This window comes from Pogona vitticeps, chromosome Z (genome assembly GCF_051106095.1).
Source record: "Pogona vitticeps strain Pit_001003342236 chromosome Z, PviZW2.1, whole genome shotgun sequence".
Taxonomy (NCBI): domain Eukaryota; kingdom Metazoa; phylum Chordata; class Lepidosauria; order Squamata; family Agamidae; genus Pogona; species Pogona vitticeps.
The window spans coordinates 1,130,161-1,153,180 of NC_135799.1; the positions used below are offsets into that span (position 1 = coordinate 1,130,161).

General features: G+C 43.9%; 1 protein-coding gene and 1 pseudogene across 6 annotated transcripts in view; one reads left to right on the forward strand and one right to left on the reverse strand.

Annotated features, from left to right (window-relative positions):
- LOC144585061 (uncharacterized) overlaps positions 1-23,020 on the forward strand; it is a 47,770-nt gene that overhangs the window by 2,173 nt on the left and 22,577 nt on the right. The window contains exon 3 of one of the 5 annotated variants that reach the window (XR_013539543.1): positions 1,163-11,428. The exons of the other annotated variants lie outside the window; for them this stretch is intronic. The gene's annotated coding sequence lies outside the window, so the exon portion shown is untranslated. Of the gene's footprint in view, positions 1-1,162; positions 11,429-23,020 lie in introns of those variants that run through there. 5 annotated transcript variants of the gene reach the window in all.
- The window catches only part of LOC144585057 (uncharacterized), a 115,703-nt pseudogene continuing 106,933 nt past the window's right edge, over positions 14,251-23,020 (reverse strand). Inside the window, exon 2 of the transcript XR_013539536.1 lies at positions 14,251-16,763. The product of XR_013539536.1 is annotated as an uncharacterized LOC144585057 (transcript). The remainder of the gene's footprint in view (positions 16,764-23,020) is intronic.

Genomic DNA, 23,020 nt, shown 5'->3' on the forward strand with positions numbered 1-23,020 from the left:
TCTTTTAAATGCTTGGATTAGCTTCTGCACCCTCTAAAACGGATGCAAAAGTTAATTTGGCTTTGATCTGACTTTTCGTTAATTTATGGTGAATTTCCCCCCCCCCAACTTTTGACAGCTGTCAAAATCTGACAGCTCCATTATTTCCTATGGGGGAAGAAAAAATTCAGAAAAAATTAGCGAAGACTCAGCAACTGTTCTAAATGCTTGGGTTCGTTAGAGGACCCCCTAAGTCATGTGCAAACCTGATTTGGCTTTCATTTGAACTTTCGTTAATTGTTTGTGAATTTTTTCTTCCCCCATAGGAAAGCATGGAGCTGTCAGATTTTGACAGGTCCATTGGTTCCTATTGGCCGGAAAAAAAAATAACCATAAATTAACGAAAAGTCAGATCAAAGCCAAATCAGGTTTGCACATGACTTAAGGGGTCTTCTAACGAATCCAAGCATTTAGAACTGTTTTTGACCCTTCTAAGACACTTTTTTAATTGAAAAAAGAAACATCGTTAAGTGAAGCAGGGGACCTAAAATCGCATTCGTTATGCGAAGCATGGTCCCAAACTTCGCTAAGCGAAAATCGCCCATAGGAAACATCGTTATACGGTGCATATTATTTTCTAAAAAAACACATCGTTATGCAAATTCATCGCTAAATGAGGCAATCGTTAAGCGAGGCACCACTGTACTTACTTCCTCCTCCCACCCCACGCTTTGTCCCATTGCAGACATGAGATATAAGAGCTTCGAAACATGCTCTTAAAATGTCCACATTTCAACCTGGCTCTCAATGCTCCCAAATATAAGAGCCTCAGAGGCTGATATTAGCTTTGCTACTCCTCAATAACTATGAAAGGTTCTCCCTCCTCAATAAATAAATTAAAGGGGGGGGGGTAGCTGGGGAGCTTTTATTCCTTTGGCTGCCTGAAGTTTTTTTGTTAATTTTTCCTCTAGTGTGATATTCTGGCCATCTAACACGTAGCTAATAAAAGGTGTATAAAGTAGATTTGCCTGAGCCCTTCTGTAAAGTGATTTGTAAGGCTAACTCTGGAGATTTGATTACGGATTGCCTAGCAATCATTCCGGTTTCATTAAATGTCCCAAAATACCTCAGGTTTCTTCCAGAGCCTTCAGAAATCCTGAAACTAACCTTTTTTTTCCACTAGAGAGGTGCGTTAGAAATCATAACTTCACTGGTGCGAGATGTCACTTCTGGAGTCTACCCATCCAGAATGGCCGAGCAGGAAGGAACCCTCTGGATCATCGACTCCAGCCCCATGTCATGGAGGCTCCGTTCGCTCTCCAGCACTTTATTTCCCAGGCAAGTTCTTTCATTTCCACCAGACTGACGCTCCCTTCAAAGGATCCTTTTGAACTATGTTGGACCAGTCCCGCTTCCAGATCTCAACGCCCCATTTTTGTGTTCCCTCACCACACCCAGTCCGTCCTTACAGGCAGGCCTGTTTCTAAATCCACCAGGCACGAGTATATTTTTGTTAAAGAAATCTTTATAGGAGAACAATAGTTTTCTTTAAATAATGGGCAGATCTAATAGTCCTTTCTCCATCCGGCCTCATAGGAGGTATGATAGATAGATAGATAGATAGATAGATAGATAGATAGATAGATAGATAGATAGATAGATAGATAGATAGATAGATAGATAGATAGATAGATAGATAGATAGATAGATAGATAGATCGATCGATCGATCGATCGATCGATCGATCGATCGATCGATCGATCCTTTATTGGCATAAGTAAAAATTGGACATAGTTACAGTGGTTTGTGAAGTAATTACAAACATAGGCATCAAGAGGGGAGAAAGGTAGAGGGGAAGGGGGATCCCAAAGAGACTCAGGATGGCAGGCCAGGCATGGGGGGGAGGAATCCCTGTCACACCCAGCTGACCCCATCTTCCCCAAAGCCCCATTTTCTGGGACCCCCCGGTGTACCCCATTTGCAGCCTCCTCTATCCCTCCCTCCCTCCTTCCCCCTGCACAGCATAGCCTGCTTCCCACCTGGGGGTGAGGCTGGAGGGGGCTTACTTTGAGGAAGGAGAAATTGGGGGGGAGGGAAAGAGCTCCAAGTGACGCTCCCTTCTTTCCGCCTTTGCCACCCCTGCAGGATCTGGGGAAAGAAGGGGGTCTCCTCGCATGAAAGCCAAGGAGGACCCAGGACATGCACAGAGAAAGGACCCTGGTGTCTTGCTCAGGGGGGAAGGGGGGATCAAGACCCCTCCCAGACCCCATCTGCCCCCCTCCAAATTTACTCCCCCCCAAGGAGGAAGATGAGGAAGCACAAGAGAAAAATAGATGCCTCCACCTCCCTCCACTTGGTTGTACCTGAAGGCAGCAAGTTAATTAAATAGGGTACACGAGGGAGGAACAGCGTTGATATCAAGCTCTGCTCCCTTTTTAATCTTTAATCTTTATTTTTAATACCTACAAAGTATTCAACTGCTCAAGTTGTTTTATTAAAGAACTTTGCTTACCGGTGGTGCCTGGAGCCAAAGAGAGCAAGAAGCGTTGAGTCTCCCGGGGGAGTTTATCAGCAACACAATGTTTGGAAAGGACTGAGACTCTTTCAAGGAAAATTCAAGGCCGGGCAGGAACTACGCTGCAATACTGTGAGTTGTTTAAAGAAACTTTGAAGTCAAATATTGGGAGTTGCCTGAGCTATCTGATAAGGAGACACCACAGAAGGCAAGGTAATAAAGAAATAAAGAAACCACACTAGGACTTGTGCTAGGTTTTGCAGACGGCTCTAACTTTTCTGGCTGCAGCTGAGATTCAACAGCACATAAAATCACTATCAATGAGTGATTGATAGAGCCCAGAAAGCTCGTGCTGGAAGTAACAATGCTCCCAGAAGCAAAAGTCAAAGAGCTGTACTAGACTTCTGTGTGCCTCCATTAATCAACAGGACTTTTCCAGTTCCACGGGGCAAAGGTTTTCAAGGGAATATGTCTCAAGTACCCCATCTGTCTATCTCAAACAATCAAAATTTGAACATGACCATCAGAGATTCCCAAAGAAATGAGGTGGCTGAAGACCCTTTTGGCTACTTGATTGGTAATTGGTCAGTGGACCCAGGATTGCAGGAAAGGTCATCAATTTTATCAACAGACCTGCCTGAGAAAAATCCAAATTTATCAGACACCGAGCCAAGGAATGTATCTATAGAAGAACAGATCGACAAATCTTGTGGGCTTGAGAATGAGGACATCAAAATTATCTACAATCAGTTGCGGGACCAGTGCTTCTTTTCTGCAAAATCAACTCAGAGCATCTTCGATAAACTTCATGCACTGCATCAAGACATACTTGACCTGAAAGCAACTCTCCAACTCATAGCCACCCTGATAGAAACGGGGATTTTGACAGCAGCACCCCCCGGACATTCCCTGATCCAGATTCAGACTTCCATCACTCAGGAAGTGGGACTCATATACTAGAAATAAACAAGAATAATCCCTGCCTAACTCAAAAAGAAGAGCATCTTATTCAGAGGTTGGTGGACACAGAGTTGGCCGTAAACTCTGAAAAGGTTCCAGAGACTCAGGCTGAGAATTGCAATGCAAGCAAAGCTACTGAGGACCTGAACTTAACCCTTTCAAATGCAGACTTCATAGTAATGGATGAATGGCAAGATGCTACCCCAGACGTAAATGGCCCACAGTCCTCATTTATAGCCCCTACAGATAGGGACAACACACAGCCGGACAATACCTACCTACGACTTCTTACGAAAGTAAACTCCGGAACAGAGAAGCCACAGACTACAGTCTCACCGACTAACACTGTGAGTCACATTACTATATACAACTGGCCTCTAAAAAGGTCCAATAATACGTGGAAAACTAACACCGATGTAACACGGGATATCTTGGACATTCTGGGTAAAGATTGGGGTCCCTTAATGTATATGCGTTGCTCCTGTATATATCCTAGAAAGCCTAAGATGTGGAGGGGGAGAGTGCATCTGTCATTGAAAGAAAATGGACATGCTTATCATTTTTGGAGCTTATTATATAAGTTTGAAGACATACCGATATCTTTCAAATGGGGAACGCATATAATACACCGTAAGCCAAATTTTAAGTTAACTGCAAAACAAAACTTGCAAAGACCATTCAAAACAAACAGACAGCAGTATGATGAGAATCACAGGGGTACTTTTGATGGGAGGGTAATGGTTGATGAATCTGGACTCAATGTAAATTCTAAAAGGATTCCAACACCTTATGGAAAATCAGAAAGAACTGCTGAGCCCTCTTTTAATTATGAGTACTCCAGGCACAGGAGAAATGCCCCCACCCATGCTGGCGCTACACCCCCTGAGCCTAACTTAAACTACAGAGGGAAAGACGCATGTCCACCTTTTGTATCTGCCCCCAATAATATCTTGATCAATCAACCCCGTGGTTTCACAAATATACGTAACAGCCAGAGAATACGAAAAAGAGAGGCTCCAAGGATTGGTGTGAATAAGTCTCCCAGTAGTCACAGAATGTATCAAGCCTCCAAGGGGAAGAGCCACCTACCCAGTCACCTCAGAACTTCCAGTAGGTCTGATTGGCACCTGGACAACAGATATGCCCCTCTAGCTGCCCTCTCCCAAGATCGACTAACACCAGATAAGATACAATGCCAGCCTCTGAATCTGCTATCTTGGAATATTGCAGGATGGAAGAATAAATTGGCTGACTCAGATTTCATACAGGGTGTGTGTGTGTTTAGTCGTTTAGTCGTGTCTGACTCTTCGTGACCCCATGGACCAGAGCACGCCAGGCCCTCCTGTCTTCTACTGCCTCCCGGAGTTGTGTCAGGTTCATGTTGGTTGCTTCGCAGACACTGTCCAGCCATCTCATCCTCGGTCGTCCCCTTCTCCTCTTGCCATCACACCTTCCTAACATCAAGGTTTTTTCCAAGGACTCTTTTCTTCTCATGAGATGGCCAGAGTACTGGAGCCTCAGCTTCAGGATCTGTCCTTCCAGTGAGCACTCAGAGTTGATTTCCTTTAGAACTGATAGGTTTGTTCTCCTTGCAGTCCAGGGGATTCTCAAGAGCCTCCTCCAGCACCACAATTCAAAGGCATCAATTCTTCGGCGGTCAGCTTTCTTTATGGTCCAGCTCTCACTTCCATACATCACGACAGGAAAAACCATAGCTTTGACTATTCGGACTTTTGTTGGCAAGGTGATGTCTCTGCTTTTCAAGATGCTGTCAAGATTTGTCATCGCTTTCCTCCCAAGAAGAAGGTGTCTTTTAATTTCGTGGCTGCTATCTCCATCTGCAGTGATCATGGAGCCCAGGAAGATAAAATTTGACACTGCCTCCATATCTTCCCCTTCTATTTCCCAGGAGGTGATGGGACCAGTGGCCATGATCTTAGTTTTTTTGATGTTGAGTTTCAGACCGTTTTTTGCACTCTCCTCTTTCACTCTCATTACAAGGTTCTTTAATTCCTCCTCACTTTCTGCCATCAGAGTGGTATCATCTGCATATCGGAGGTTGTTGATATTTCTTCCGGCAATCTTAATTCCGGCTTGGGTTTCTTCCAGTCCAGCCTTCCGCATGATGTATTCTGCATATAAGTTAAATAAGCTGGGGGACAATATACAGCCTTGCCGTACTCCTTTCCCAATTTTGAACCACTCAGTTGTTCCATGAGCAGTTCTAACTGTTGCTTCCTGTCCCGCATATAGGTTTCTCAGGAGACAGATAAAGTGGTCAGGCACTCCCATTTCTTTAAGAACTTGCCATAGTTTGCTGTGGTCCACACAGTCAAAGGCTTTCGCATAGTCAATGAAGCAGAAGTAGATATTTTTCTGGAACTCTCTGGCTTTGTCCATAATCCAGCGCAAGTTAGCAATTTGGTCTCGAGTTCCTCTGCCCCTTCGGAATCCAGCTTGTACTTCTGGGAGTTCTCGGTCCACATACTGCTGAAGCCTACCTTGCAGGATTTTGAGCATAACCTTGCTAGCGTGTGAAATGAGTGCAATTGTACGGTAGTTGGAGCATTCTTTGGCACTGCCTTTCTTTGGGATTGGGATGTAGACTGATCTTTTCCAATCCTCTGGCCACTGTTGAGTTTTCCAAACTTGCTGGCATATTGAATGTAGCACCTTAACAGCATCATCTTTCAAGATTTTAAATAGTTCAACTGGAATGCCATCACCTCCACTGGCCTTGTTGTTAGCCAGGCTTTCTAAGGCCCACTTGACTTCGCTCTCCAGGATGTCTGGCTCAAGGTCAGCAACTACATTGTCTGCGTTGTCCGGGATATCCAAATCTTTCCTATATAATTCCTCTGTGTATTCTTGCCACCTCTTCTTGATGTCTTCTGCTTCTGTTAGGTCCCTTCCATTTTTGTCTTTTATCATGGTCATCTTTGCGCAAAATGTTCCTCTAATATCTCCAATTTTCCTGAACAGATCTTTGGTCTTTCCTTTTCTGTTATCTTCCTCTATTTCTTTGCATTGTTCATTTAAGAAGGCCCTCTTGTCTCTCCTTGCTATTCTTTGGAAGTCTGCATTCAATTTTCTGTAGCTTTCCCTATCTCCCTTGCATTTTGCTTCCCTTCTCCTCTCTGCTATTTCTAAGGCCTTGTTGGACAGCCACTTTGCTTTCTTGCATTTCCTTTTCTTTGGGATGGTTTTCGTTGCTGCCTCCTGGACAATGTTACGAGCCTCTATCCAAAGTTCTTCAGGCACTCTGTCCACCAAATCTAGTTCCTTAAATCTGTTCTTTACTTCCACTGTGTATTCATAAGGGATTTGGTTTAGGTTATACCTGAGTGGCCCAGTGGTTTTTCCTACTCTCTTCAGTCTAAGCTTGAATTTTGCTATGAGGAGCTGATGATCAGAACCGCAGTCAGCTCCAGGTCTTGTTTTTGCTGACTGTATAGAGCTTCTCCATCTTTGGCTGCAGAGAATATAATCAATCTGATTTCGATATTGCCCATCTGGTGATTTCCATGTGTAGAGTCGCCTCTTGTGTTGTTGGAAAAGAGTGTTTGTGATGACCAGCTTATTCTCTTGACAAAACTCTATTAGCCTTTGTCCTGCTTCGTTCTGAACTCCAAGGCCAAACTTCCCTGTTGTTCCTTTTATCTCTTGGCTCCCTACTTTAGCATTCCAGTCCCCTAGAATGAGAAGAACATCTTTCTTTGGTGTCAGTTCTAGAAGGTGTTGTAAATCTTCATAGAATGGTTCAATTTCAGTCTCCTCAGCAATGCTGGTTGGTGCATAAACTTGGATTATTGTGATGTTGAATGGTCTGCCTTGGATTCGTACTGACATCATTCTATCATTTTTGAGATTGTATCCCATTACAGCTTTTCCCACTCTTTTGTTGACTATGAGGGCTACTCCATTCCTTCTACGGGATTCTTGCCCACAGTAGTAGATATGATAATCATCTGAGCTGAATTCGCCCATTCCTGTCCATTTTAGTTCACTGATGGCCAGGATGTCAATGTTTATTCTTGCCATCTCCTGTTTGACCACCTCCAGCTTCCCAACGTTCATAGATCTTACATTCCAGGTTCCTATGCAGTATTTTTCTTTACAGCATTGGACTTTCCTTTCATTTCCAGGCACGTCCACAGCTGAGCGTCCTTTCGGCTTTGGCCCAACCACTTCATTAGCTCTGGAGCTACTTGTACTTGCCCTCCACTCTTCCTCAGTAGCATATTGGACGCCTTCCGACCTGAGGGGCCCATCTTCCAGCGTCATATCTTTTAGCCTTTTGTTTCTGATCATGGGGCGTTCTTGGCAAAGATACTGGAGTGGCTTGCCATTTCCTACTCCAGGTGGATTGCGTTTAGTCAGAACTCTGCACTATGACCTGTCTGTCTTGGGTGTCCCTGCACGGCATAGCCCATAGCTTCTCTGAGTTACTCAAGCCCCTTCGCCACGACAAGGCAGCAATCCATGAAGGAGTTTCATACAGTACCTCCAGACATTTGACATACTTTGCCTGCAAGAGACTTGGCTTCTGGAGAAAGACTCTTTAAATTTACAGGGATATAGGACATGGGAATTCCCAGCTCAAAAAAATTCAGCTTCAGGACGAAGAAGTGGGGGCTTGGCTATTTCAATTTCCTCCACTACTGGCTTGATAGCAACAGAGATAGCTGAACTGAACTCTAGCCACTGGCAAGTTCTAACAATACATGGCTGCAAACCATGTCCTTTGATCTGTGTCAACGTCTATCTCCCACCGAGAATAATTGGTACTGCCTCAGAGGTTTGGGCTAAATTGGAGGACATTCTTGATACATTACTTTCTGAATATCCCAACTATCTTCTTCTAATTTGTGGTGAGTTTAATGCTAGAATGGGAAACAGTGTTTATATGATGGGAAAAGCCCTTGGCTTGGAGCTTGATATGGATAAAAGCACCGCCCGAACCTCCCAAGACAAGGTAATCAACAACTATGGCAAATTCCTCTTTCAATTGATCTACAAACTCCATCTTGTATGCCTAAATGGCTCTTACCTGGACACCTCAAATGGCTACTACACTTTTCTAACAGATAAGGGTGCTAGTGTGGTAGACTATGTTATAGGATCTTCTGCTGTCCTCCCTTATGTATACTCTCTAGCAATCGATGACAGGTCAGAAAGTGACCACCTCCCTCTCAGAGTACCCTTAAGATTCCAACAAAACCAGTCAGGGGTATTAACAGACCATAAAATGCCAGGCCACGTTCTAGGTGAGAAAAGGCTTAAATGGTCTATTAAAACTGATGACAGTATAAGGCAGATGCTGAGCACCAGTAAACTCCAAGAGCTACGACAACATGCTCTTCTGGGGACCCAGAATATTTGCAAGGTCTACCAGGACATAATTCTCGCACTTAAACCACACCTAACTGTTACACACCCAGAAAGAATGTCTGAAGCTCAATGGTCCTGGTTCGACAGGGAATGTAAGACCAAGAAAAAAGAGCTGAGCAGAGCAACAAGACAGGCGAGACATATTGGCATTGACGAAGCTACAGCTTCCATGCTACATCTACGGAAAGAATATAAATCTCTGCTTAGAGGAAAAAAGAAGGCTTTCTATTTAGAGAATTGGAAATCTTTGGGCCAGGCCCTCATTGAGGGTAATGACCCCAAATTCTGGAAGCAGATAGAAAGAGGCTTCTCACAGAAAGCCTTTGAGATTGCCAACTCCATCACGCCAGAGTTATGGGTCTCCCACTTCAGCCGCATTTTTGGGGGTAGTATTCATAGAAATATTACTCATGAGACCCTCTCTAATTCCCCTGAATGGCCACCTGTTTCCCCCAAAGAAGTTGGGGACCTGATTCAAACTCTCCGGAATGGCAAGGCGCCTGGTGAAGATATGATCCCCGCTGAGGTCTTTGCTATTGACATTCAGTGGTGGTCTCCCATTCTAGCCAGTCTATTCACCTACATCAATAGTACAGGCAACCTTCCTGCAGGTTGGCAAACTAGCATTGTTGTGCCAATTTTTAAGAAAGGAGATCCTTTAGACCCTTGTAACTTTAGACCCATCAGTCTCCTCAATGTGGCCTCTAAGCTTTACGCCAGATACCTCTTGAATAGGCTCCTAGATTGGGACAACAAACATTCTATCATCTTCGAAGAACAGGCAGGCTTCAGAAAAGGCAGAAGCACAATAGACCAAGCCTTTGTTCTACACCATGTAATTAGTAAATACACCAAACCTCCAAACAAATATCTTTACGCTGCCTTTGTGGATTTTTCATCAGCCTTTGACCTGATAGATAGAGAACGCCTTTGGTATAAACTGGAAAAAACAAACATTGATAAGAGACTCCTGTGGCTCATACAGCTACTACATAAAGAAAATACGATGCAAGTGCGTATAGGCTTACAGGGAACTCTGTCACAACAGGTCAGCATTACACGAGGGGTGAAACAAGGTTGTATTTTAGCACCTTTTCTTTTCAACTTTTATATAAACAGCCTTATCCCTCAAATGGCTTCCCCCACATTCTTCCCTCCAGCCATTGGCTGTAGGAAGATTTCAATACTGCTTTACGCTGATGACCTGGTTCTGCTATCCTTGAATAAAATTGGTCTTAAAAGAATGCTGGCCAAATTTGGGCAGCTCTGTAAAGAGGAACGGTTAACAATCAATTATACCAAAACAAAAATTATGGTCTGTGGGAAGAGAGCCCCTAAGCATAACTGGTCTCTGGATGGGCATACTATAGAGCAGATACACTCATTTAAATACTTGGGCATTCAATTTTCTGAGAAACTCTCCTGGAGACAGCATTTAAATGCTACAATCTTACTGAGTACCAGATCAATAGGGCAATTAAAAAGGTTTTTCTACAGCAGAGGAGGCCAGTTGGTAAATCCCGTTCTCAAGGTGTTCGTTGTTAAAATTATAGCACAGATGCTCTATGGGACAGAACTATGGGGAGAGGCAGCCAAGCCCAAACTAGAAATCTTACAGAACAAATTTATGAGGCTGATACTGGGTCTCCCCCCAGGAACTCCCTCAGCTCACCTCAGAGCTGAGTTAAGCCTGCCCTCAATTGCCGCTAGAATTGATCTGGCTTATCTTAGATATTGGCATAGACTGAAGAGTTTGGAGGACTCCTTCCTGACAAAGTGCTGTTGGTTAGAACAACTAAAGTCTGGTGGATGGGCACAACAATGTCACCAAAAATTAAAGGTCTATAACCTTTTGATGGAAAAGTTCCTTAGTTTAAGCTCTCGCGATCTTAGGAACTGGATCTTTGATCTTGATGCTAGCCAGGATAGGGCAGCTATTGTTGGGTCCCGTTTTTTTACCTGGTATCCTCAACTTCAGGTGAATCATGCAAAGCCAAAATATTTTGAATCATTGACTTTTCCCCAGATTCGCAGAGCTTTCACAGAACTTAGATTTGGACAGATGGCCTCAGCATACCTCGAAGGGAGATATAAAGGAATCCCAGTCGAGGAACGGAAATGTGTCTTCGGCTGCAACCAAATTGAGGATCTAACTCATTACCTACTGTTCTGTCCTCTCCATAAAAATCCTAGAGAAAGATTTCTGTCACCCATCATTCAGATGTATTTTAACTGTAATACCACTGAAACAGTAGTAGGTTTGCTTGCTGATGCACAGTTGTACATTACATATACTGTAGCACAATTTGCACTAGCAGCTAAGAAGCTGAGGCTTCGATTTGTCAGGGATCATAATGCCACATAAATGCTGTATCTAGTGGATTGACGTTTTACATTATGACAATATTTTTAGACTGGGTTTTATTGGTTTTTAATGGTTTTAATGGTTTTAATGGTTTTAAGGTAATTAATGGTTTTAATGGTTTTAAGGTGATTACCTGCTTTATTTGGATTTTATATGCTACAGTAGAAACAATATTGTAAAGGTCTATGGCCAGAAACAATAAAGTTTATATGTATGTATGTATGTATTTCAGGTATTATAACGAACAATAAGGATTTAATATGAAAATGTTTAGAAATGCATGGAAGGGAGGGAATTTTGGAAAAAAACATTCTTCAAAGAAAACATTGGAGAAGAGGTTAAGAAGATTGATAAAGCTGTTCTCAAAAAATACAATATTTTTCCATTTATAAGACACCTTTCTTTAGAAGACCCACACAGACTCTTTTCTAACCCCAAAATTATGAAAACTTAGCTTTGAGTATTTAGCCTCTGGGCTCAGAATGCTCGGACATTAGGAGTCCCTGTGGCTTCTGAGCCTGCAGTCTCCACCTCCAATGAGGTGTGTCCCAGTCGGTTTCTGGAGCATCAGCTGATGTCAGTTCCAGGGATGCAGGTTGTGGGGTGTTGCAGCTGGGCTCCCCCCTCCTGTCTACCCCTCCAGGGCTAGACACACACACACAAACAAGCCCCAGTAAAGATCCCCCTTCCCCCAGCAGGAGATGAGGAACGGAGAGGCCCCTCCAGCCCCCCGAGGAGTGGGGGGTGAGATGGGGGCAGGGGCTATATTTCTCCCCATTGGGGGGATATCTTTCTAGGGACACCCCCCCCACTGCTCTCTCCTCTCCCCCCCGACCATCGCCCACCTCCGTCTGGATCCTCAGGTGAAGTTCCTGTGGAGGGGGTGGGGGCATAGGAGGGGCCCCAGAGAAATGGGGCTTGGAGGTGGGGAGAATATAGGGGGTTGGCTAGGAGTGAGGGAGGCTAGATCCAGGCCCCTTAGTCTGCCCTCCGGCCAGGTGGCCTCTGCCCCCTTTCCCCCTCCCCCCTCTGGCCAGCACTGGAGGGGTAGATCCTGCCGGCCAGTTCCTCTGCTCCCCCCCAAGAAAGGAGATCTCTGCTGGAAAGTTTTCTCCTGGCTGCCCAGGAAGAGCCCTTTCCGGGGGTCAGGTCCCAAAGGCCCCCTCCAGGGCCAGCCCGTTTCCCAAAGGCCGGCTCCTCGTTTCCAAAGACGAACCACCTCTCCGGCGGCCTCTGATTTTGGAGGCTCCTCTTGACAGACGGACGGAGGGGGCTTTGGGAAGAGACAGAAGAAGACTCGCCCCTCCTATATGGAGGGCTGGAGAAAATAAAAAGAGAAATGCAACACAGAAAGAGTCCCTCCTCACAGGGATCATTTCAGCCTTTGCATCTGGGGGTGGGTGGGAGGCAGGCCTTTTGTAAAGCCAATGGCTCTGAAGCATCCATTCCAGACCAACCCAGGCATCACGATAGGAGGGAGGGAGCCAGCCGCAAGACCCCACCACCTTCATCTTTCGCAGCTCGTGCGACAGTTGTGAGTCAAGTCGGAGGGAAACGCAGGAATATGTAAGTTGGAAGATAGCTGGGAATGTGGATGATGATGATGATACTGCATTTCTATGCCACCCATCTGGCAGCCAAAGCTGAACCTCAAACCCCCCGCTCTTCCCACCCACAGCAATGGGGGCAGGAGAGACCCTGGGGAGAGGGCCTGTCCATTTTCTACACTAGGAGAAGTTTGTCTCTCTCTCTCTCTCAGTGTGTGTGTGTAGTCTTGTGTGAGGTTTGCTGCTGCTGATTTTGGGTTCAAAAATATTCTCAGGAAATAGTCTGAATCTCCTCTTGGTTTCCCCATTTCCTGCATATATCATACTGTAGATGTTGTTGTTTAGTCGTTAAGTTGTTTCCGACTCTTCTTGACCCCATGGACCAGAGCACGCCAGGCCCTCCTGTCTTCCACTGCCTCCCGGAGTTGGGTCAGATTCATGTTGGTAGTTGTTGTGGGTTTTTCGGGCCCTTTAGCCATGTTCTGAAGGTTGTTCTTCCTATCGTTTCGCCAGTCTCTGTAACCAGCATCTTCAGAGGATAGGAATCAAAACTCTTTGCACTGGTGCAATACCGACTCCTGTCCTCTGAAGATGCCGGCCACAGAGACTGGCGAAACGTTAGGAAGAACAACCTTCAGAAAAGGGCTAAAGAGTCGAAAAAACCCCACAACAAACATGCAAAAGTATTTACAGTTAAAAAAGAAATATATACAAAGTAAAAAAGCACAATTTGGCTGTAAATGTGTTGTTAACAGACAATTTTGTTCTCTCCCAGTTGTTTCTAAAATCCATTGGTGGCTGTCACTTCCACACTGTTATCTTTCCGTTCTTCCAAGGAATTTCACCCGGCATCATGAAACCAAACACCTATGTTTCTCCATTCCTTTCTAATAACACTTTGTGTGAGATTTCTCCCAATATTTATATTCCTTTATTCTGCATAAGTCAGCAAAACCAAATCTTCCCAAGGCTTAGATTTCCCAGCCTCCGAGAAGCTCAGATGTTAAGGATCAAAGGATTTGGTCACCTCCGGCCCAGTGCAGTCCAGGGCCCAAAGAGAGCAGAGCTTGAAAAACCAAAATTTCCACTCCTTCCAACAATCCCTGCCATTACAAAGCAGTATACTCTCAATACAGTAGCATAGAAATGCCTGGTTCTTCATGCATTATATATACGTGTGTGTGTGTTCATAAAAAAGAGAGAATAGGTTCATTGGTAGCCTCTTTAAAACTCAATTACGATTATTATTTTTGAGGGTAAATCCTTATAAAACAAAGGACAGCTTCTCTCTCTTCATTACTTGCTTTTCTTTCATCAGTTAGCCTTAGAACATCCATCCCATTCTCTATTTACACTAATTTTGTAAAACCGTCTATTGCACAATATATACTTATTTCCATTTTTTTAGCACAAGGTTCCACATCTATTTTGTGATATCTTTTAATTAACGATGAAAGTAAAAAAGTGGCACTTCACAATGCACTGCACTTATCTTTTCTCTCTGTTTTGCATTACGTCATTTTATTGCTTATTTTTTCCAGTAGAAATCAGCACAAAACTGAATGAGCTCCTTCTGCCTTATCAGGAGCTCTGAATAAAGCTCTTTCCACATTCCATAAATTTCTATGGTTTCTCCACACTGTGAGTTCTTTGATGGACCCTAAGCTGACCACTTGAAAGAAAGCTCTTTCAACATTCCATGCATTTATGTGGTTTCTCCCCAGCATGGGTCCTTTGATGTGACCTAAGGGCACCACTCTGACTAAAGCTCTTTCCACATTCCATGCATTTATGTGGTTTCTCCCCAGTGTGGGTCCTTTGATGTACCCTAAGCTGATCACTTGAAAGAAAGCTCTTTCCACATTCCATGCATTTATGTGGTTTCTCCCCAGTGTGGGTCCTTTGATGTGACCTAAGGGCATCACTGCAACTAAAGCTCTTTCCACATTCCATGCATTTATGTGGTTTCTCCCCAGTGTGGGTCCTTTGATGTACCCTAAGCTGACCACTTGAAAGAAAGCTCTTTCCACATTCCATGCATTTATGTGGTTTCTCCCCAGTGTGGGTCCTTTGATGTAACTTAAGGGCATCACTGCGACTAAAGCTCTTTCCACATTCCATGCATTTATGTGGTTTCTCCCCAGTGTGGGTCCTTTGATGTGACCTAAGGGCATCACTGCGACTAAAGCTCTTTTCACATTACATGCATTTATGTGGTTTCTCCCCAGTGTGGGTCCTTTGATGTAACCTAAGCTGACCACTCTGACTAAAGCTCTTTTCACATTCCATGCATTTATGTGGTTTCTCCCCAGTGTGGGTCCCTTGATGTAACTTAAGGGCACCACTCTGTCTAAAGCTCTTTCCACATTCCATGCATTTATGTGGTTTCTCCCCAGTGTGGGTCCTTTGATGTACCCTAAGCTGACCACTTGAAAGAAAGCTCTTTCCACATTCCATGCATTTATGTGGTTTCTCCCCAGTGTGGGTCCTTTGATGTACCCTAAGCTGACCACTGAGAGTAAAGCTCTTTCCACATTCCATGCATTTATGTGGTTTCTCCCCAGTGTGGGTCCTTTGATGTAACTTAAGGTCACCACTCTGACTAAAGGTCTTTCCACATTCCATGCATTTATGTGGTTTCTCCCCAGTGTGGGTCCTTTGATGTAACTTAAGGGCACCACTCTGACTAAAGCTCTTTCCACATTCCATGCATTTATGTGGTTTCTCCCCAGTGTGGGTCCTTTGATGTACCCTAAGCTGACCACTGAGAGTAAAGCTCTTTCCACATTCCATGCATTTATGTAGTTTCTCCCCAGTGTGGGTCCTTTGATGTCTACTCAGGTCACCACTCTGACTAAAGCTCTTTCCACATTCCATGCATTTATGTGGTTTCTCCCCAGTGTGGGTCCTTTGATGTACCCTAAGCTGACCACTGAGAGTAAAGCTCTTTCCACATTCCATGCATTTATGTGGTTTCTCCCCAGTGTGGGTCCTTTGATGTACCCTAAGCTGACCACTGAGAGTAAAGCTCTTTCCACATTCCATGCATTTATGTGGTTTCTCCCCAGTGTGGGTCCTTTGATGTAACTTAAGGGCACCACTCTGACTAAAGCTCTTTCCACATTCCATGCATTTATGTGGTTTCTCCCCAGTGTGGGTTCTTTGATGTACCCTAAGCTGACCACTGAGAGTAAAGCTCTTTCCACATTCCATGCATTTATGTGGTTCCTCCCCAGTGTGGGTCCTTTGATGTGACCTAAGGTCACCACTCTGACTAAAGCTCTTTCCACATTGTATGCATTTATGTGGTTTCTCCCGAGTGTGGGTCCTTTGATGTAACTTAAGGGCACCACGCTGACTAAAGCTCTTTCCACATTCCATGCATTTATGTGGTTTCTCCCCCGTGTGGATCCTTTGATGTGACCTAAGGGCACCATTCCAACTAAAGCTCTTTCCACATTCCATGCATTTATGTGGTTTCTCCCCAGTGTGGGTCCTTTGATGTAACCTAAGCTGACCACTCTGACTAAAGCTCTTTTCACATTCCATGCATTTATGTGGTTTCTCCCCAGTGTGGGTCCTTTGATGTACCCTAAGATGACTATTGCGACTAAAGCTCTTTCCACATTCCATGCATTTATGTGGTTTCTCCCCAGTGTGGGTCCTTTGATGTAACCTAAGGTTACCACTGTTACTAAAGCTCTTTCCACATTCGATGCATTTATGTGGTTTCTCCCCAGTGTGGGTCCTTTGATGTGAAGGCAGATTTCTTCTCTCGCTGAAACCCTTTTCACATTCCATGTTTTTGTATGATTTCTCCCCAGGATGAGTTCTTCAAACTAAACTAGCGGCACTGCTCTGAAGCTGTCTTCACACTTCAGGCATTTAATCCGTTTCTCCTTTAGCTCATGGGTTTTTTCTAAGCTTTTCTTCCCAGCTTCACACTTGACTCTTTTCAGGGACAGAAGAAGAGACTCTGTATAATTCTGGCCATCATGTTTGTTACCTGATAGAGAAAAAAAAGATGTCTTGAGAATATAGCACAGAGCAGAATCTAACTGGAGGTTAAACCAAAGAGTTTGCTCTGTCTTTGACTCCTTTGAAAGGCATATGTCTCCTGAAGACTTTACTGGCAACATTTGAAAAATTAGCCATATTGTGAAAACATCATGGACTCCCCTTGCCTGAATTGATACTTCCCAAAGGGCCAGTGATGGCAAAATATAGTTGATTAATATTAACCAAAATATTATTAAACATGGGCCATCAAGTCAATTGTGACTGATGGCTACCCTTTTTTGGAGGGTTTCTAGGTAGAGAATACTCAAAAGTTGTTCCCCATTCCCTGTTTCTGGGACCTTGCATTTTCCCGAGGGCCACACAAGCTGACCTTATCCGTGGGAGACACAGCAGTGAACCTCTGGTTCTGCAACCAGATATTTAAACTTTTTATTCATCAGCATATAAAAGTTAGTTTAGGAGATATTATATATGTATGCATCTAGTGATTGTGATTTAAAGTTTGCAAAACAGACACAGGGTTAATAAAAGTAGCAGATCACACACTGGTGAATATGGATTTTAAGAGTACATGTGATTATAAAGAAGCTAGGAGGTGGAAGTTACGTACAGGAATTTTATGTCAAAATATTCGTACAGATCAGGTCACTGAGAAATACAGTAAATTTAGGTCTTCAACATACTCACATAGGAATGTACGTTTGATCAGGTAGGCAGGGTAGAAATACAATCAATCAATCAATCAATCAATCAATAGGAAAGCCGAAGAAACAAAGTGTGTGTAGGTCAGCCAGATCCCGAAGGTGATTCATTGGGAAAGTTTGAGGCTGCCGTAGCCACGGGTAGGCACCTGGGATTCTGGGGGCTGAAGTTTGTATGAAAGCAGCTCAGGTAAGAGCATTCGTTGCTGCACCTTTGCTTAAGGGCGGTCAGGCTGACAGTGGGATCGTGAGCAAAAAAGTCATTATATGTTCTGTACACACTGTTATGCTGAAGTTAAGCTATTTAATAATAATAATAATAATAATAATAATAATAATAATAATAATAATAATAATAATAATAATAATAATAATAATAATAATAATAATAATAATATAATTTATTGTCATTGTAAGTATATACACAGTATACCATACAACGAAATTCACAGACATCCAGAGACCAGACACATGCACACACATAACATTCCCCAAACACTCCCCACCCACTAGAAGTCCCCCACTAAAAATACAAACATCTACACCTCAGGCCAAGTAACACAGTCCAACTAATTGTTCACTACTGGTGGTCTTTAAGCTCATTATTAATTGCAATTATAGCTCTAGGATAAAAGCTATTTAGAAAACGTGTGGTCCGAGTCTTAATTGTTCTATATCTTCTGCCAGACGGTAACAGTTCAAAAAAGTTATAAGCAGGATGGGAAGAGTCTCTCAGGATGCTGTGTGACTTCCTCAGACAGCGGGATGTGAAGATGTCATCCAGGGTTGGTAGCTGGAGCCCGATGATATTCTGGGCAATTTTAATGGTTCTCTGTAGAGCTTTTTTGTCCGCTACAGAGCTACTCCCAAACCATGCCAGAATGCCATAGGTTAGGACACTCTCAATGGTGCTACGGTAGTAGGACAGAAGTAAATGCTGTGATAAATTTAACTTCCCGAGCATTCTCAGGAAATACAGCCTCTTCTGTGCCTTCTTTATTAGCATGTTGGCATTTATAGTCCATGAGAGGTCCTCTGAGATGTAAGTACCCAGAAATTTAAAACTACCAACTCTCTCCACTTCCTCACCGTTTATGTACAGTGGTAAATGTACATTTCTCTTCCTCCTAAAATCAATTATGAGTTCTTTAGTTTTTTTGATGTTAAGTGTGAGATGATTTTCTTTACACCATAGTATCAATCTTTGTACTTCCTTAAATTAGATGTTTAAATACAAAGTATTTTTATAATTACGTTTGCCTGTCATAGGGTTTTGCATCCAGAGAGAAAGACAAAGCATGGAGTTTCTGTCAGCTCTCTCTCATTCCCTCCAGAGGGGCAACATCTACGCTTCCACCAAGGCCACTGTTTGTGTCCACATATCAAAAGTTTTCTTGACATTTTACAACATAAACATATATTAGACAAAACGGAGAAAGATATGACGGAAATATGGAAGATAATTCGTAAGAGAGCGTAGTAAGGAAAGCCTAATTTGATGTACTATGTAATGTGTAACACAGGGTTACTACCTAAAATTATTTTTTCTTTAGGATGAAACCAATAAAGGAAGATTTGACAGACTGGCAAAACATAATTAACAGATTTTGAAATAGTGATGAAAAAGCAAGGATTAATAAAAAGTACTGGTATTAATACCAGAAACTAGGAGGATTAGGTTGACCAAGGAGTGGGGAACTAGCACCTCATGGGATTTGGAGTCTCTCCCTCTCTTAATGCAGCCTAAATAGCACTGGCCTTTTTTGCAGCCACATCACACTTTTGGCTCATCTTTGACGTGATCTAAAACGATTCCAAGGTCCTTCTCGCTCCTAGTACTTCTGACCAAGGTATCCCCCGTCTTGTAACGGTGTGAAATAGCAGGGGAAACCATGGAACCCAGAGACACTCCAGAGGCCAAGAGGTGAAGAGGTGGAGCAGGGCTCACCCAGCACCACTACCGTTCACAGAGCGACATCCCACAAGGGGAAATCCCAGAAGCTGACAGTGCGACAATCCACCGCTTCTCTTCCAAACTGAAGGCAAAGGTCAGGGCTGTTTTTCAGCAAGTGTGGATGGCAGGGAGCAGAAGAGAGAGTGTCCTGCACAGACCATCTTCACTGCTCCCAGTCCTGCTCCTAATATTCAGGCTGCCTTTTCCTATGGGGAGCCTGGCAACTTTTTCTCCTGCTGGCAACACACTGGATCATATTTTTAAAAAATTGTGGCTACAGAAGTACAATATCCCACATTCAGACTGTCAGGTTATATAAAATAAGCCAAATACAACAGAACCTGAATTTTACAGCCATGAACATTCGGTACAGAGACCATGTACACAGTGTCAGCAGGTGTGTCCAACAAGGACACTGGAATACACAACTTAAGGGTGAAGATGATGATGTCAGGTCTCTGACCACCGACTGGACAGTGTGGGATAGTCTATATGGCCACTGGGTCATGACTTCTTTCTCTTGGCTCATGGAGAGGGTTGTGGACTGTTACGCCGTTGCTGCTGTTTATAAATGGCAATAGACTTAGTTGCTAGAAGTCTAGCACCTCTGCCTGATTTTCTTGACTGGTGGGACTGGAACAAGGAGCTTCAGCAACAGGCGCTGCTAAAAAAACTGTGCCACTCCGACATAAGCACTACTGAGGCTGATGAACAGCTCTGGAGGTCTCCAAAGCTTACACACCAGGCTGGAATTCCACAGTTTATTACTGTTACTATTAATATTTTTGTTGTTGTTATTGTTATCTTAATGTATACACCGCATTTCTCCCAAGAAGGGACCCAAAGCAGCTCAGAACATTAAGTCACACAGTTAAAAACACTGTAGGTTAAATATTAGAATACAAATTATTGGACGAAATTGGCAACTACAGGGCCGTCGCCAATGTTTCTTTCATGAGCAAAGTGGTCGAGAGGGTGGTGGCTGATCAGCTTCAGGCTCACTTGGATGAAACAGATGCCCTGGATCCATTCCAGTCGGGCTTCAGGCCACACCACGGTACAGAGACGGCATTGGTCGCCCTGTATGATGACCTGTTGAGGGAGGCCGACAGGGATAAAATGTCTCTGCTGGTCCTCCTCGACATCTCAGCGGCCTTTGATACCGTCGACCACACTATCCTCCTGGGTAGGCTCTCCGAGTTGGGAATTGGTGGCTTGGCACTCGCCTGGTTCCGTTCCTTCTTGGGGGACCGTCCCCAGAGAGTGCAACTTGGGGAGAGGGTCTCGGCCCCGTGGAGTCTCAATTGTGGGGTTCCACAGGAGTCGATTATCTCCCCAATGCTGTTTAACATCTACATTAGGCCGCTGGGAGGGGTCATCAGGGGTCTGTGGGGCTTCGTGTCATCAATATGCTGATGACACCCAGCTATATATTTCCTTTTCACCAACTGCAGGTGATGCCGTCCTGTCCCTACAGCGCTGCCTGGGAGCCGTACTGAAATGGATGCAGGAAAATGGGCTGAGGCTGAATCCGGACAAGACGGAGGTTCTGAGGGTGGGTGGCCCTGTGGTTGGCAGTTTTAGTGACTCTCTTACATTTGGGGGGGTGACCCTGGCCACGAAAAGTGGGGTCCGCAGCCTGGGCGTACATCTGGACCTGACACTCACCATTGAAACGCAGGTGGCATCGGTAGTCTGCACCGCCTTTTTCCATCTGTGGCGGATCGCTCAGCTGCGGCCCTATATCAACATGGGGGCACTCACTACCTTGGTGCATGCGCTCGTAATTTTAAGATTAGACCACTGTAACGTGCTTTATGTGGGGCTGCCTTTGAGGCTGATGCGGAAACTTCAGGTGGTGCAGAATGCGGCAGCCAGATTCCTCACTGGAGTGAGAAAATACCAACATATTTCTCCAACTCTGGCTGCATTGCATTGGCTGCCCATTCGTTTCCGCGTCGACTTCAAAGTCTTAATGCTTTACTTGCAAGGCCCTAAACGGTTTAGGACCTCGATATTTGGTGGAACGCCTGCTCCCACCAAGGTCTACCCGGATCACCCGCACGAGTCAGGAGGTCAGGCTGAGGAGCCTGACACTGAGAGAGGCCCGGAAGGAAAAGACACGAAACCGGGCCTTCTTGGCGGTGGCTCCTCGCCTCTGGAACAACATCCCTTCAGAGATTCGTGCGTCCCCTATGCTGGGAATCTTTAAAACCCAATTAAAAATATGGTTGTACATCCAGGCCTTCCCTCCAGTCAATATCTCATTTATTGTCTATTCCTTCTTATTTTATTCTCACTCAATTTTATTATAACTGTATCAAATGATTATGTAATGTTTTTGTGTTTTATTGTATTATCCTATACTGGAAGCCGCCTAGAGTGGTCGAGTAGACCAGATAGGCGGGGTACAAATCAAATCGAATCGAATCGAATCGAATCGAATCGAATCGAATCAAATAAATAAATAAATAAATAAATAAATAAATAAATAAATAAATAAATAAATATATGATTTAAAATATAATTAAAATATTAAAATAGGAAAAATTAGTATTATCTGCTTAAATGGGGTGCAGGGATTTATAATTGTTAAAAGCCTGCCTGAAGAGATGGGTCTTTAGCTTTTTTCGGAAGGATAAACAGGGAAGGTCCCTTTCCTGATCTCCCGAGGGAGAGCGTGCCATGGCCTGAGGGCTGCCACCGAGAAGGCCCTCCTCTCCCTTGTCCCCATCAGCTGTCCTTGGCCTGGCAATGGGGCTGAGAGGAGGGCCCCCTCTGCTGATCTTAATCCCCAAGAAGGCGCATATAGGGAGATACCGTCCTTCAGGGAGCCTGGGCCCAAGCTGTTGCATTACTTAAAAGGAAACAGATCCTTAAATTAAATTTCCTATTCTGGATGTTACCAATAAAGATTACTGGCATGTAGTTAAAAGAATGGCAAGTGATGATTAACCCCTCTGACCAAAGTGGTTGAGACATTTTCCATAAATTCTTAAATGGGTGTATAAAAGATTGGATGAAACGGATACAAGATAGCAATCAAATAGGGAAGCTGGTGGGAGAAGGGAGGATTTCATGACTAAAAATAGTTTAGTTAGGAAAATGGGCAAAAGAATGGAAAAGGAAGAAAGTAGAAAAAATGTGAAATTTGAGGAAACTATTGAAAAAAAAGACTGAAGTTAGAAGCAATGAAAAATAGAAAGGAGATTGTAAGTGAAATGTGCAAACCGAGAGAAGAGGCAGGATATAAACCCCCAGGTGTTAAAAGGAAGACATGGTTAAAGAATCTGAAGGGAAAGATTGGAGTAAAACATGGAATATTTATTTTATTATTTATTTACGTATTTATTTATTGAATTTCTATGCCACCCATCTAGACATAGTCTACTTTGGGCGGCTCACAGAGCACAAAGTAAAACAATAGAAATAAATTAGCAATTAACAACACATAGATACTAATTTAAGATGGAGAGAATAAAAAGAAATTTAAATAGTGCCCGGAGGGAAGGCCTGTCTGAATAACCAGGTCTTGGTTTTTAAAAATGCCCAGCGAGGGGGCCAAAGGGATCTCTGATGGCAAGCTGT